The sequence below is a fragment of the Oncorhynchus keta genome, chromosome 20, assembly GCF_023373465.1.
Source record: "Oncorhynchus keta strain PuntledgeMale-10-30-2019 chromosome 20, Oket_V2, whole genome shotgun sequence".
NCBI lineage: Eukaryota > Metazoa > Chordata > Actinopteri > Salmoniformes > Salmonidae > Oncorhynchus > Oncorhynchus keta.
The window spans coordinates 31,146,181-31,160,311 of record NC_068440.1 but is presented as its reverse complement, the minus strand read 5'-3'; the positions used below and the strand labels follow the sequence as shown (position 1 = coordinate 31,160,311).

General features: G+C 44.9%; 1 protein-coding gene across 2 annotated transcripts in view; it reads right to left on the bottom strand.

Moving 5' to 3' along the window:
* cdk6 (cyclin-dependent kinase 6) overlaps window positions 1–14,131 on the bottom strand; it is a 107,643-nt gene that overhangs the window by 61,444 nt on the left and 32,068 nt on the right. The window lies entirely within an intron of this gene.

The following is a 14,131-nucleotide window of genomic DNA, read 5'->3' as shown; positions in this document are numbered from 1 at the left end:
GTACTGTCCCTCCTTTCCTCCCTCTGTAGCCACTATTTTTCTCCCCTCTGTCCCTCCTCTCCTCCCTCTCTCTTTGCTCGCTCGCTCCCTCTCTCCCTCCCTCCCCTGACTGACAGACAGTTAGGCAGGCCTCTCCTTTAGCTCTGCTTGTGTGGAGCTGCTGCTTGCCTGCTAACAGAACAGAGACAGTCAGATAAAGCAGCCTGGCTTGCTGACTCCAGATTAAAGGACAACATTCTGGGCATTCCTTTCTGCTGAAAGTATTCATCCCGTCCGGCTCAACTCTCTCTCTCTGCTGCACACTGGATAATAAATGGCAGGCACGCAGAACAGAGAGCAGGCAGGAAGGCAGAACAGGCAGAACAGAGAGCAGGCAGGAAGGCTGAACAGGCAGAACAGAGAGCAGGCAGGAAGGCAGAACAGGCAGAACAGAGAGCAGGCAGGAAGGCAGAACAGGCAGAACAGAGAGCAGGCAGGAAGGCTGAACAGGCAGAACAGAGAGCAGGCAGGAAGGCTGAACAGGCAGAACAGAGAGCAGGCAGGAAGGCTGAACAGGCAGAACAGAGAGCAGGCAGGAAGCCAGAACAGGCAGAACAGAGAGCAGACAGGAAGGCTGAACAGGCAGAACAGAGAGCAGGCAGGAAGGCAGAACAGGCAGAACAGAGAGCAGGCAGGAAGGCAGAACAGGCAGCACAGAGAGCAGGCAGGAAGGCAGAACAGGCAGCACAGAGAGCAGGCAGGAAAGCAGCACAGGGAGCAGGCAGGAAGGCAGAACAGACAGCACAGGGACCAGGCAGGCAGGAAGGCAGAACAGGCAGCACAGAGAGCAGGCATGAAGGCAGAAAGGCAGAACAGGCAGCACAGAGAGCAGGCAGGAAGGCAGAACAGTGGATCCTCCAAGGCAAGCCTCAATGACCAAGCACATCCGCCTACCCCCCCTCTCTCCTTCTCTCTCTCTTGTTGCCCCCCTCTTTCCCCCCCTCTCCAGTGGTGTAAAGTACTTAAGTAAAAAACACTTTAAAGTACTACTTCAGTAGCTTTGGGGGTATCTGTACTTTACTTGACTATTTATATTTTTGATGACTTCTACATACATACTCCTTTAAAGCGACCTGATCCACCAGATGTTTGGCGAAGGACAAAATGGAGACAGAAAGATAGACAGCAGGTTTCTTCCAATGCTTTAGGGCCAAGAGATTTACCTGGTCAGGTCATGTGTCCAGGGAAACCTCCTGACCCTAACTGTCATATGTAATAATGTGTAACTAGGCCCTGACCAGGAGAACCTCATGACCCTATATGTTTGCCCTTTCTATGTGACAGACCAGGCAGAATTCTTGTCCTGCCTATGCAATCATTGGACTGCAATAGTGGAAGCCTTGTAGAGAGACAGTAGTTACTGTACTGTACTTTATTGAACACTTCACCATGCAAAACATGGGCTGTGCAGATAGAAAGTACTGACAGCACACCCATGCTGTTGGGCTGAACTATTGTTTACATTATGCAAGGCATACAGTCTGCATTGCATCACAAATCAAAGCCTAGCTGCAGACTACAGAACCTTGGGACCTGGTCATAAGAAGTACACTAAATAGGCGATAGGGTGCCATTTGGGATGTAGTCCAGGAGTTTTCAAGTCAACTCTCTTCCTTGTGTCTCCAGGCAGGTCATTCTTAGCTGAGCAGTCAGTTGGCCTGTAAACACCATTATTTTCAGCGGACCCCAGAGTCACATTGCCTTTTCCCGTTTGCTCTTTCAAAAGCCGATTTACACGAAAGACATCAACAATACCCTGACAGCAGGTCAAGAAAGGCAACAACAGTACCCTGACAGCAGGCCAAGAAAGACAACAACAATACCCTGACAGCAGGCCAAGAAAGACAACAACAATACCCTGACAGCAGGCCAAGAAAGACAACAACAATACCCTGACAGCAGGCCAAGAAAGACATCAACAATACCCTGACAGCAGGCCAAGAAAGAAAACAACAATACCCTGACAGCAGGCCAAGAAGGACATCAACAATACCCTGACAGCAGGCCAAGAAAGACAACAACAATACCCTGACAGCAGGCCAAGAAAGACAACAACAATACCCTGACAGCAGGCCAAGAAAGACAACAACAATACCCTGACAGCAGGCCAAGAAAGACATCAACAATACCCTGACAGCAGGCCAAGAAAGAAAACAACAATACCCTGACAGCAGGCCAAGAAAGACAACAACAATACCCTGACAGCAGGCCAAAAAAGAAAACAACAATACCCTGACATCAGGTCAAAAAAGACAACAACAATACCCTGACAGCAGGCCAAGAAAGACAACAACAATACCCTGACAGCAGGCCAAGAAAGACAACAACAATACCCTGACAGCAGGTCAAGAAAGAAAACAACAATACCCTGACAACAGGCCAAGAAAGACATCAACAATACCCTGACAGCAGGCCAAGAAAGAAAACAACAATACCCTGACAGCAGGCCAAGAAAGACAACAACAATACCCTGACAGCAGGCCAAGAAAGACAACAACAATACCCTGACAGCAGGCCAAAAAAGAAAACAACAATACCCTGACAGCAGGCCAAGAAAGACATCAACAATACCCTGACAGCAGGCCAAGGAAGACAACAATACCCTGACAGCAGGCCAAGAAAGACAACAACAATACCCTGACAGCAGGCCAAGAAAGACAACAACAATACCCAGACAGCAGGCCAAGGAAGACAACAACAATACCCTGACAGCAGGCCAAGAAAGAAAACAACAATACCCTGACAGCAGGCCAAGGAAGACAACAGCAATACCCTGACAGCAGGCCAAGAAAGACATGAACAATACCCTGACAGCAGGCCAAGAAAGAAAACAACAATACCCTGACAGCAGGCCAAGAAAGACAACAACAATACCCTGACAGCAGGCCAAAAAAGAAAACAACAATACCCTGACAGCAGGTCAAAAAAGACAACAACAATACCCTGACAGCAGGCCAAGGAAGACAACAACAATACCCTGACAGCCGGCCAAGAAAGACAACAACAATACCCTGACAGCAGGCCAAAAAAGAAAACAACAATACCCTGACAGCAGGCCAAGGAAGACAACAATACACTGACAGCAGGCCAAGAAAGACAACAACAATACCCTGACAGCAGGCCAAGGAAGACAACAATAATACCCTGACAGCAGGCCAAGAAAGAAAACAACAATACCCTGACAGCAGGCCAAGGAAGACAACAATACACTGACAGCAGGCCAAGAAAGACAACAACAATACCCTGACAGCAGGTCAAGAAAGGCAACAACAGTACCCTGACAGCAGGCCAAGAAAGACAACAACAATACCCTGACAGCGGGCCAAGAAAGACAACAACAATACCTTGACAGCATGCCAAGAAAGAAAACAACAATACCCTGACAGCAGGCCAAGAAAGACAACAACAATACCCTGACAGCAGGCCAAGAAAGACATCAACAATACCCTGACAGCAGGCCAAGAAAGACAACAACAATACCCTGACAGCAGGCCAAGAAAGACATCAAAAATACCCTGACAGCAGGCCAAGAAAGAAAACAACAATACCCTGACAGCAGGCCAAGAAAGAAAACAACAATACCCTGACAGCAGGCCAAGAAAGACATCAACAATACCCTGACAGCAGGCCAAGAAAGAAAACAACAATACCCTGACAGCAGGCCAAGAAAGAAAACAACAATACCCTGACAGCAGGCCAAGAAAGATATCAACAATACCCTGACAGCAGGCCAAGAAAGACAACAACAATACCCTGACAGCAGGCCAAGAAAGAAAACAACAATACCCTGACAGAAGGCCAAGAAAGAAAACAACAATACCCTGACAGCAGGCCAAGAAAGACAACAACAATACCCTGACAGCAGGCCAAGAAAGACATCAACAATACCCTGACAGCAGGCCAAGAAAGACAACAACAATACCCTGACAGCAGGCCAAGGAAGACAACAACAATACCCTGACAGCAGGCAAAGAAAGAAAACAACAATACCCTGACAGCAGGCCAAGAAAGAAAACAACAATACCCTGACAGCAGGCCAAGAAAGACAACAACAATACCCTGACAGCAGGCCAAGAAAGACAACAACAATACCCTGACAGCAGGCCAAGAAAGAAAACAACAATACCCTGACAGCAGGCCAAGAAAGACAACAACAATACCCTGACAGCAGGCCAAGAAAGATATCAACAATACCCTGACAGCAGGCCAAGAAAGACACCAACAATACCCTGACAGCAGGCCAATGAAGACAACAATACCCTGACAGCAGGCCAAGAAAGAAAACAACAATACCCTGACAGCAGGCCAAGAAAGACATCAACAATACCCTGACAGCAGGCCAAGAAAGACATCAACAATACCCTGACAGCAGGCCAAGAAAGACATCAACAATACCCTGACAGCAGGCCAAGAAATAAAACAACAATATCCTGACAGCAGGCCAAGAAAGACATCAACAATACCCTGACAGCAGGCCAAGGAAGAAAACAATACCCTGACAGCAGGCCAAGAAAGACAACAACAATACCCTGACAGCAGGCCAAGAAAGACAACAACAATACCCTGACAGCAGGCCAAGGAAGACAACAACAATACCCTGACAGCAGGCCAAGAAAGACAACAACAATACCCTGACAGCAGGCCAAGGAAGACAACAACAATACCCTGACAGCAGGCCAAGAAAGATATCAACAATACCCTGACAGCAGGCCAAGAAAGATATCAATAATACCCTGACAGCAGGCCAAGAAAAATATCAACAATACCCTGACAGCAGGCCAAGAAAGACAACAACAATACCCTGACAGCAGGCCAATACAGAAAACAACAATACCCTGACAGCAGACCAAGAAAGACAACAACAATACCCTGACAGCAGGCCAAGAAAGACAACAACAATACCCTGACAGCAGACCAAGGAAGACATCAACAATACCCTGACAGCAGGCCAAGAAAGAAAACAACAATACCCTGACAGCAGGCCAAGAAAGACAACAACAATACCCTGACAGCAGGCCAAGGAAGACAACAACAATACCCTGACAGCAGGCCAAGGAAGACATCAACAATACCCTGACAGCAGGCCAAGAAAGATATCAACAATACCCTGACAGCAGGCCAAGAAAGAAAACAACAATACCCTGACAGCAGACCAAGGAAGACATCAACAATACCCTGACAGCAGGCCAAGAAAGATATCAACAATACCCTGACAGCAGGCCAAGAAAGATATCAACAATACCCTGACAGCAGGCCAAGAAAGACAACAACAATACCCTGACAGCAGGCCAAGAAAGACATCAACAATACCCTGACAGCAGGCCAAGGAAGACAACAATACCCTGACAGCAGGCCAAGAAAGACAACAACAATACCCTGACAGCAGGCCAAGAAAGACATCAACAATACCCTGACAGCAGGCCAAGAAAGATATCAACAATACCCTGACAGCAGGCCAAGAAAGACATCAACAATACCCTGACAGCAGGCCAAGAAAGACATCAAAAATACCCTGACAGCAGGCCAAGAAAGACATCAACAATACCCTGACAGCAGGCCAAGAAAGAAAACAACAATACCCTGACAGCAGACCAAGGAAGACATCAACAATACCCTGACAGCAGGCCAAGAAAGATATCAACAATACCCTGACAGCAGGCCAAGAAAGAAAACAACAATACCCTGACAGCAGGCCAAGGAAGACAACAATACCCTGACAGCAGGCCAAGAAAGACAACAACAATACCCTGACAGCAGGCCAAGAAAGACATCAACAATACCCTGACAGCAGGCCAAGAAAGATATCAACAATACCCTGACAGCAGGCCAAGAAAGAAAACAACAATACCCTGACAGCAGACCAAGGAAGACATCAACAATACCCTGACAGCAGGCCAAGAAAGATATCAACAATACCCTGACAGCAGGCCAAGAAAGAAAACAACAATACCCTGACAGCAGACCAAGGAAGACATCAACAATACCCTGACAGCAGGCCAAGAAAGATATCAACAATACCCTGACAGCAGGCCAAGAAAGATATCAACAATACCCTGACAGCAGGCCAAGAAAGACAACAACAATACCCTGACAGCAGGCCAAGAAAGACATCAACAATACCCTGACAGCAGGCCAAGGAAGACAACAATACCCTGACAGCAGGCCAAGAAAGACAACAACAATACCCTGACAGCAGGCCAAGAAAGACATCAACAATACCCTGACAGCAGGCCAAGGAAGACAACAATACCCTGACAGCAGGCCAAGAAAGACAACAATACCCTGACAGCAGGCCAAGGAAGACAACAATACCCTGACAGCAGGCCAAGGAAGACAACAATACCCTGACAGCAGACCAAGGAAGAAAACAATACCCTGACAGCAGGCCAAGGAAGACAACAATACCCTGACAGCAGGCCAAGGAAGACAACAATACCCTGACAGCAGGCCAAGAAAGACAACAACAATACCCTGACAGCAGGCCAAGGAAGACAACAATACCCTGACAGCAGGCCAAGAAAGACAACAACACTACCCTGACAGCAGGCCAAGGAAGACATCAACAATACCCTGACAGCAGGCCAAGAAAGATATCAACAATACCCTGACAGCAGGCCAAGAAAGATATCAACAATACCCTGACAGCAGGCCAAGGAAGACATCAACAATACCCTGACAGCAGGCCAAGAAAGATATCAACAATACCCTGACAGCAGGCCAAGAAAGATATCAATAATACCCTGACAGCAGGCCAAGAAAAATATCAACAATACCCTGACAGCAGGCCAAGAAAGACAACAATACCCTGACAGCAGGCCAATACAGAAAACAACAATACCCTGACAGCAGACCAAGAAAGACAACAACAATACCCTGACAGCAGGCCAAGAAAGACAACAACAATACCCTGACAGCAGACCAAGGAAGACATCAACAATACCCTGACAGCAGGCCAAGAAAGAAAACAACAATACCCTGACAGCAGGCCAAGAAAGACAACAACAATACCCTGACAGCAGGCCAAGGAAGACAACAACAATACCCTGACAGCAGGCCAAGGAAGACAACAACAATACCCTGACAGCAGGCCAAGAAAGAAAACAACAATACCCTGACAGCAGACCAAGGAAGACATCAACAATACCCTGACAGCAGGCCAAGAAAGATATCAACAATACCCTGACAGCAGGCCAAGAAAGACAACAACAATACCCTGACAGCAGGCCAAGAAAGACATCAACAATACCCTGACAGCAGGCCAAGGAAGACAACAATACCCTGACAGCAGGCCAAGAAAGACAACAACAATACCCTGACAGCAGGCCAAGAAAGACATCAACAATACCCTGACAGCAGGCCAAGGAAGACAACAATACCCTGACAGCAGGCCAAGGAAGACAACAATACCCTGACAGCAGACCAAGGAAGACAACAATACCCTGACAGCAGGCCAAGGAAGACAACAATACCCTGACAGCAGGCCAAGGAAGACAACAATACCCTGACAGCAGGCCAAGGAAGACAACAATACCCTGACAGCAGGCCAAGGAAGACAACAATACCCTGACAGCAGGCCAAGGAAGACAACAATACCCTGACAGCAGGCCAAGGAAGACAACAATACCCTGACAGCAGGCCAAGGAAGACAACAATACCCTGACAGCAGGCCAAGGAAGACAACAATACCCTGACAGCAGGCCAAGGAAGGGAAGAAGATTTCAAGTCAGAGTTTTAACCGTATACAGCTTGTGACAAGCTTACAGTAGAGAGCAGCAGCATAAACTGTATACAGTTAAAAAACAGAGTGCAACAGTTGCCAAAGTATGCACAGCGTACAGGAATGCTGCATGGGGCCCTCTCTCAGCGAACAAAGACAGCACAGTCAGCCTCTTTCCCCCAGCCTAGCTACCACATCCGCACATCATTAGTCGGAAAATTCCTCATATATGCTGTCATTTTCTTTTATTCAATGCTGGTACAGGCACGGCTTTAATATCCCCCCTACCACTCCTGACTCCCTCACCCCCAATCAGTCCCCCTTTTCCCCACCTGGAACATAGCCAGGAGCCCGTCAACAATTAATAGAGACAGGGCCTGAAGTGCAGGACGTGCGCTACCTGGTAGTGGTTACACAGGAAATACCAAATAAGATGTTCACTGTGCATTGTGCTCTCAGCCGCTGTGTGTGTGTGCATGTGTTCATATCCTTGTGTGTGTGTTTGGGGACAACCCCCTTCTCCCACTGCAGTTGGGAGCATGGAGAGAGAGGGAAGTCACCCCCCTCGAACCGTTGAGGAGATATCTAAACATTCCCAGAAAGGGATGCACGTGCTCTCCTGCGTGCTGTGTGGGGTTTTCCCTTTCCAAACTGAGCAGAGTTGCTGCCCGAGTGTCTGTTCAGAGTGGAAGCACATTGTCTGGCAGTGAGAACACAAACGACTGGATTCAAACAAAACCCTCCATGAGATTCATCCTCTGCTATGACTGAGAAATTCTTAAAGCTTTTCTTTATTCCTCGATCCTCACAAACCAAAATGAGCTGTTGAGGTATTGGGTCTCAAGAGAGAAACATGCATTGAATTATTTTCATTACTTGCACGGCCATGCAATTCAAGATGGAGAAATAGAAATCAATCATTTCATAAGCAAAAGCGGCATCCGACTGGCTTCAAATCAAAGTCTGGATCGTACCAAGACAAAGTACCAGGGTTTGGAACCAATATTTTCCAATGGTTTCGTTCTGAACAGAATCATACACTTTTCCAACCAGCAAAATACAGTTCTGAACAGGTTAAAAGTAATTTAATGTTGAGCTAAATGTACAAAACATCTGATTACAGAGGTTTGAAAAGGAACAACCTCTGATTTTTTTTACATTTAGCTCGACAAACTACTTCACCAATTATGCAGTACGGATAGAGCAGCTTGCTATGGAGCTGGCTACGGAGTGAGTTGTTTACATGCATGACGGAAAGACACATGTAGGGTGTGAGATGCAACTGACATTTTGCAGGTGAGGAGAGATCGAGAGAGGGTGCAGGAAGAGGCTTGGCTTGATGCTATGGGCATCTTGTGATGACATGCATTATCGGAATTAGGCCCACTGAATTATACTAAGGAGGAGCAACTTCTATGGAGGAACTTTGAATAACTTTAAACTTCAGAGTTGGCTTAAAGTTGGACCAGAGAAGCTAGCTAGCTAACAAGCTTGTGTGTGCAGAGTGAGACCAGAATTAAAAACCTGTCTTACGTTTCTGTAGTTAATATATCCAATGTGAAATCTATAGTATTCCTAACTACATAATATTGAAAAAGTTGATCCATTCTTCTCGAATAAAAAATCTCTCTCCCTATCTTCTGAATCACACTTGTAACATCAGTAGGCTACAGCTAGGAGGGGCAGGTAGCCTACACGCACTGGTGAACATTTTCAGCGGGCAGGCAGACAGACACTGGAATAAGTTTCTAATTGACAGAGAGAGGGCTTTGCATAGGCGCTTTGTTGCGTTTTTTTGTGGGACTGAAAAAAATGCCCGAAACGTAAAAGAACAGTATTAACCAGTTGTCACACTCTGATTTGTTTCACCTGTCTTGTGCTTGTCTCCACCCCCCTCCAGGTGTCGCCCATTTTCCTCATTATCCTCTGTGCATTTATACCTGTGTTTTCTGTTTGTCTATTGCCAGTTTGACTTGTCTAGTCAAGCCTACCAGCACTTTCCCGTACTCCTGTTTTCTATAATCCTTGCTTTCTATAGTCCCTGTTTTCTAGTTTCCCCGGTTTTTACTATTCTGCCTGCCCTGACCCTGCCTGCCGTTTTGTACCTTGTGATACTGCCCTGGATTACTGACCTCTGCCTGACCCTAACCCTGCCTGTCGTTCTGTACCTTTCGGACTCTGCTTTGGATTACTGACCTCTGCCTGCCCTTGACCTGTCGCTTGCCTGCCCCCTGTTGTTGTAATAAACTCTTGTTATTTTGAACTGTCTGCATCTGGGTCTTTTCCTGAGGTCTGATACCAGTTACCATGCTTTTAAAATGACGGTTCTGTTCCGGGAACAGTATAGGTCACTTTCGTTCACGGTTTTGATTCTATTCCTTGAAAAAAATATAATGGTGTTCCCCAACAACAACATTCAACTCATACTTTAACTGAAAGACGTGCAATCATGCTCATTTAGGGATATTCAAATCACACTCAAACGGTCCCAAATCTAATTCTCTTCAAGTGTTGAATGAGTGCTGCCAATTGTACGGTACCAGTACATCGTTTAGGTACATCATTGTCTTTGTTGTATTAGTAGTAGTATCAGTAGTTTTTATTAGTTGTATTAGTAGTAGCAGTAGTTGTATTAGTTGTATTAGTAGTAGTAGTTTTATTAGTTGTATTAGTAGTAGTAGTTTTATTAGTTGTATTAGTAGTAGTAGTTTTTATTAGTTGTATTAGTAGCAGTAGTTTTATTAGTTGTATTAGTAGTAGTAGCAGTAGTTTTATTAGTTGTATTAGTAGTAGTAGCAGTAGTTTTATTAGTTGTATTAGTAGTAGTAGCAGTAGTTTTATTAGTTGTATTAGTAGTAGTAGCAGTAGTTTTATTAGTTGTATTAGTAGTAGTATCAGTAGTTTTATTAGTTGTATTAGTATCTGTAGCAGTAGTTGTATTAGTTGTATTAGTAGTAGTAGCAGTAGTTGTATTAGTTGTAGCAGTAGTTTTTATTAGTTGTATTAGTAGTAGTTTTTCTTAGTTGTATTAGTAGTAGTTTTTCTTAGTTGTATTAGTAGTAGCAGTAGTTTTTATTAGTTCTATTAGTAGTAGCAGTAGTTTTATTAGCTGTAGTAGTAGCAGTAGTTTTTATTAGTTGTATTAGTAGTAGTAGCAGTAGTTTTTATTCATTGTATTAGTAGTATCAGTAGTTTTTATTAGTTGTAGGCCTATTAGTAGTTGTACAACAACTATTTTATGCTAGTTTTTATATTTGTATTATTATTATTATTTAATTGTTGTTATTACTAGACAGTCATTGCCATATTATTCTTATTGCTAAGAATTGTATTGATTTTTTTGACACTCTTGAAAACGAGATTGTACATCAAGAGATTTCATCCTGCAAAATGTCAAATAAATAAATCATTGCTTGTATGACTCATCACCGAGTAACAGTAATCACATCTTCCTGCCACAGATATAATTTAGACTGGTACCAGATCCTATTGTGCTGTATGACCAGAACAGATCTTGGACCAGGCTACTTCATCCTTAGGGAACATTCAAAGAACATTCAGAATGAGGCAGGCTAGCGAGCAAGCCAACGGGTTGGAGCAGCAAGCAGCCAGCTGACCTGAGCGGTGGTCGGCTGGTCGGTGGTCGGCTGGTCGGTCACTAGGTGTTACCAACTTGAGGAAGTCATTCATTACCAACATGAGGAATTCATTGGCCAGATGACTCCCACGGCAACGGCACTACTTGTTGTGGAGCCGTGCTACTCAAAACAATCATGGCAGACAGGAAAAGTGTAGCCTGGTCCCAGATCTGTTTTCACTGTTTTACCAACTCTGTAACAATAGCAAAAGGAGTTGGCAAGACAGTCCAAAAATATCGAGGAATTGGTAAAGATTACTTTGACTAAATGTCCATAACACATTTATTACACATCTAGAAGCATTTGATGAACATGTTAGAACAGATCCCGAACAACTTTATTAAAGGTTAATGAAATACAGTATATCCATAGCATATCTGTAGCGTATTCATGTCACGCTATGCAAGAGCACATATTTAGGTATCTTAATAGATGCATCATTAGAATGACAGCGTAGTGTCATCATTGTTTATGCACCATTGGAAAACATTATTCCTATTCCTATTAAGGGGAAAGTATGGGATGAGAGTTAAAGTCATAAAATGTGACCTGTAACTCAATAAAAGGGCATATTGACAGGATCCAATATTAGCATCTATGTTAAGAAACATAACCCACACTATCACCTGTCTATGTCTCTTCACCCTGGGTATTACAACGACCACAGTTAATCCTGGTAGTTGCAAAAATGTAACAACAATCAGTCTGAATAAATTATCCCTGAAGCAACACAGCACACACAATGCATCTCTGAGAGCATTTGTGTGTGTGTGTGTGTGTGTGTGTGTGTGTGTGTGTGTGTGTGTGTGTGTGTGTGTGTGTGTGTATGTGTGTGTACGCCTGAGAAAGAGACCTAGCTTAAGGGCTTTCATGGGACAATCCCATCAGTCTGATTCCCATTACAATGACTGGCCGTGGTATGAATGGACAGACAGTCAAGAAACCCCCACAGGACAAATAATTTCTAATGATGAGGCGCTATATTGTTCTAAATATGCTTTGAGGAAATAGACCATTAGGGGTTTGGTCTGGTGTGGGGGAAGAAGATGTCAAAGCTTTTGATTTAGGTGCCAAAATATTTTTTGGGGTTTTTAACATTTCCCCCGCAATGTGCTACTTATGCAGGTATCTTATGACAAAAGCAAAAGGTTGACAGTCCTCAGTTTGATGGGAGGAAAAAGCACTTGGTTATCTCTTTTCCTCTTTCCTAAGCCGTCAGCTTAACTCTACAGCTTTACACATCAGCTTGTCACTCAGAGACAGACAATCAGGTGTCAGGAGGCTGAGGTCAATATAAAACAATCAACCAAACATCGAACCCCCGGCTACTCCCCGGGTCAGCCTGATCTGCACCTCTGCGCCACCCGATGGGTGGTCCATGAGTCACCCTTTCACTCAGCGGGGGATGGTGGAGGGGTAGAGGTGGGACTCAATGGCAGGAAATATCAGGGGGCCTCTGAGGGGAGCAGCACCACCACACACACACACGCATGCAACACATAAAAGAGAAGTTACATTCTCATAAACCGTCAACTGCCAGTATCAGTTGATAAAGGCCTTTTTTGCACCTTATGCAAGTTCAGCTCTCATATATTCTGTTAGACAGCAGACTAAGAATCATATCCTGACTGTGATGGAGACAGAATAGTCATATCTTCTTCTATTCAGAGATGGCATTTCTCAGGTTCCTGGTAGTTTGGAATGAGTTAAGGGGAGCCAGGTGTAGTAATGAGTTGTATGTACCTGGGCTGCTTGGCTGCCCCTTCTGCCTGTAACTGTGCATCTTCATGTCTAAACGAGTCTCTCTTAGTTTATTGGTCACTGGTGGGTACCATCCTTTACTGTCAGAAAAAAAGGGAGAAATCCTGCTAGGAGTGTGTGTTTGAGTGTGTCTGTGTGCACGTGTATTTGAGTGCTCCTGTGTGTGTGTGTGTGTGTGTGTGTGTGTGTGTGTGTGTGTGTGTGTGTGTGTGTGTGTGTGTGTGTGTGTGTGTGTGTGTGCATGTGTTAGCATGCCTGGGTGTGTGTGTATGTGACGTGTGTGTGTCTGTGCGCACACGTGTGTTTGAGTGTGTGTCTGTTTGTGCGTGTATGTGGGTACGTCTAGCACTGTGAATGGGTTGTGTTTTTGCATACTAAGTGAGAGTACAGTAACGGCAGTGCATTCTTTATCTGTGTCAGAGGAGACACAGCACTGGGGAGGGAGATAGGGGGATTCCAGACAGACACACACACACACACACACACACACACACACACAGCAACAATAATCTGGAACAAAGGTCCCGTGCTCATGTTGCACTCCACCCCACACACGCACACAGTATTTCTGTCCCCGATGCCTAAGGTGGATTCCCAGGTGAATTTCCTGAACAGAAGCTCTAACTGACAAACCAACATGAAGTGACCATGTCTCATCTGTCATAAAGCAAGTCAAACACCAGTTTCTGACAAGGAAATAGAACCACACAGGGAGACCACATGACTGACAGCATGCCTGAGTCTGGCCAGGCCAGGTAACACATTTTACTTCTCTAGGTAGTGCTTAGCAAAGTTGATGCTAAAACATTTAGAAATAAAACAATGTCTACTCTAGACATTATTTTGTATTAGTAACATAATACTATATATAATATCTATTCACATCACAATTCCCACAGATAATGTCAAATGAATGTCCTCAGTTAGTCCTGAATATCCTCAGGTAGTCCTGAATGTCCTCAGGTAGTCCTGAATG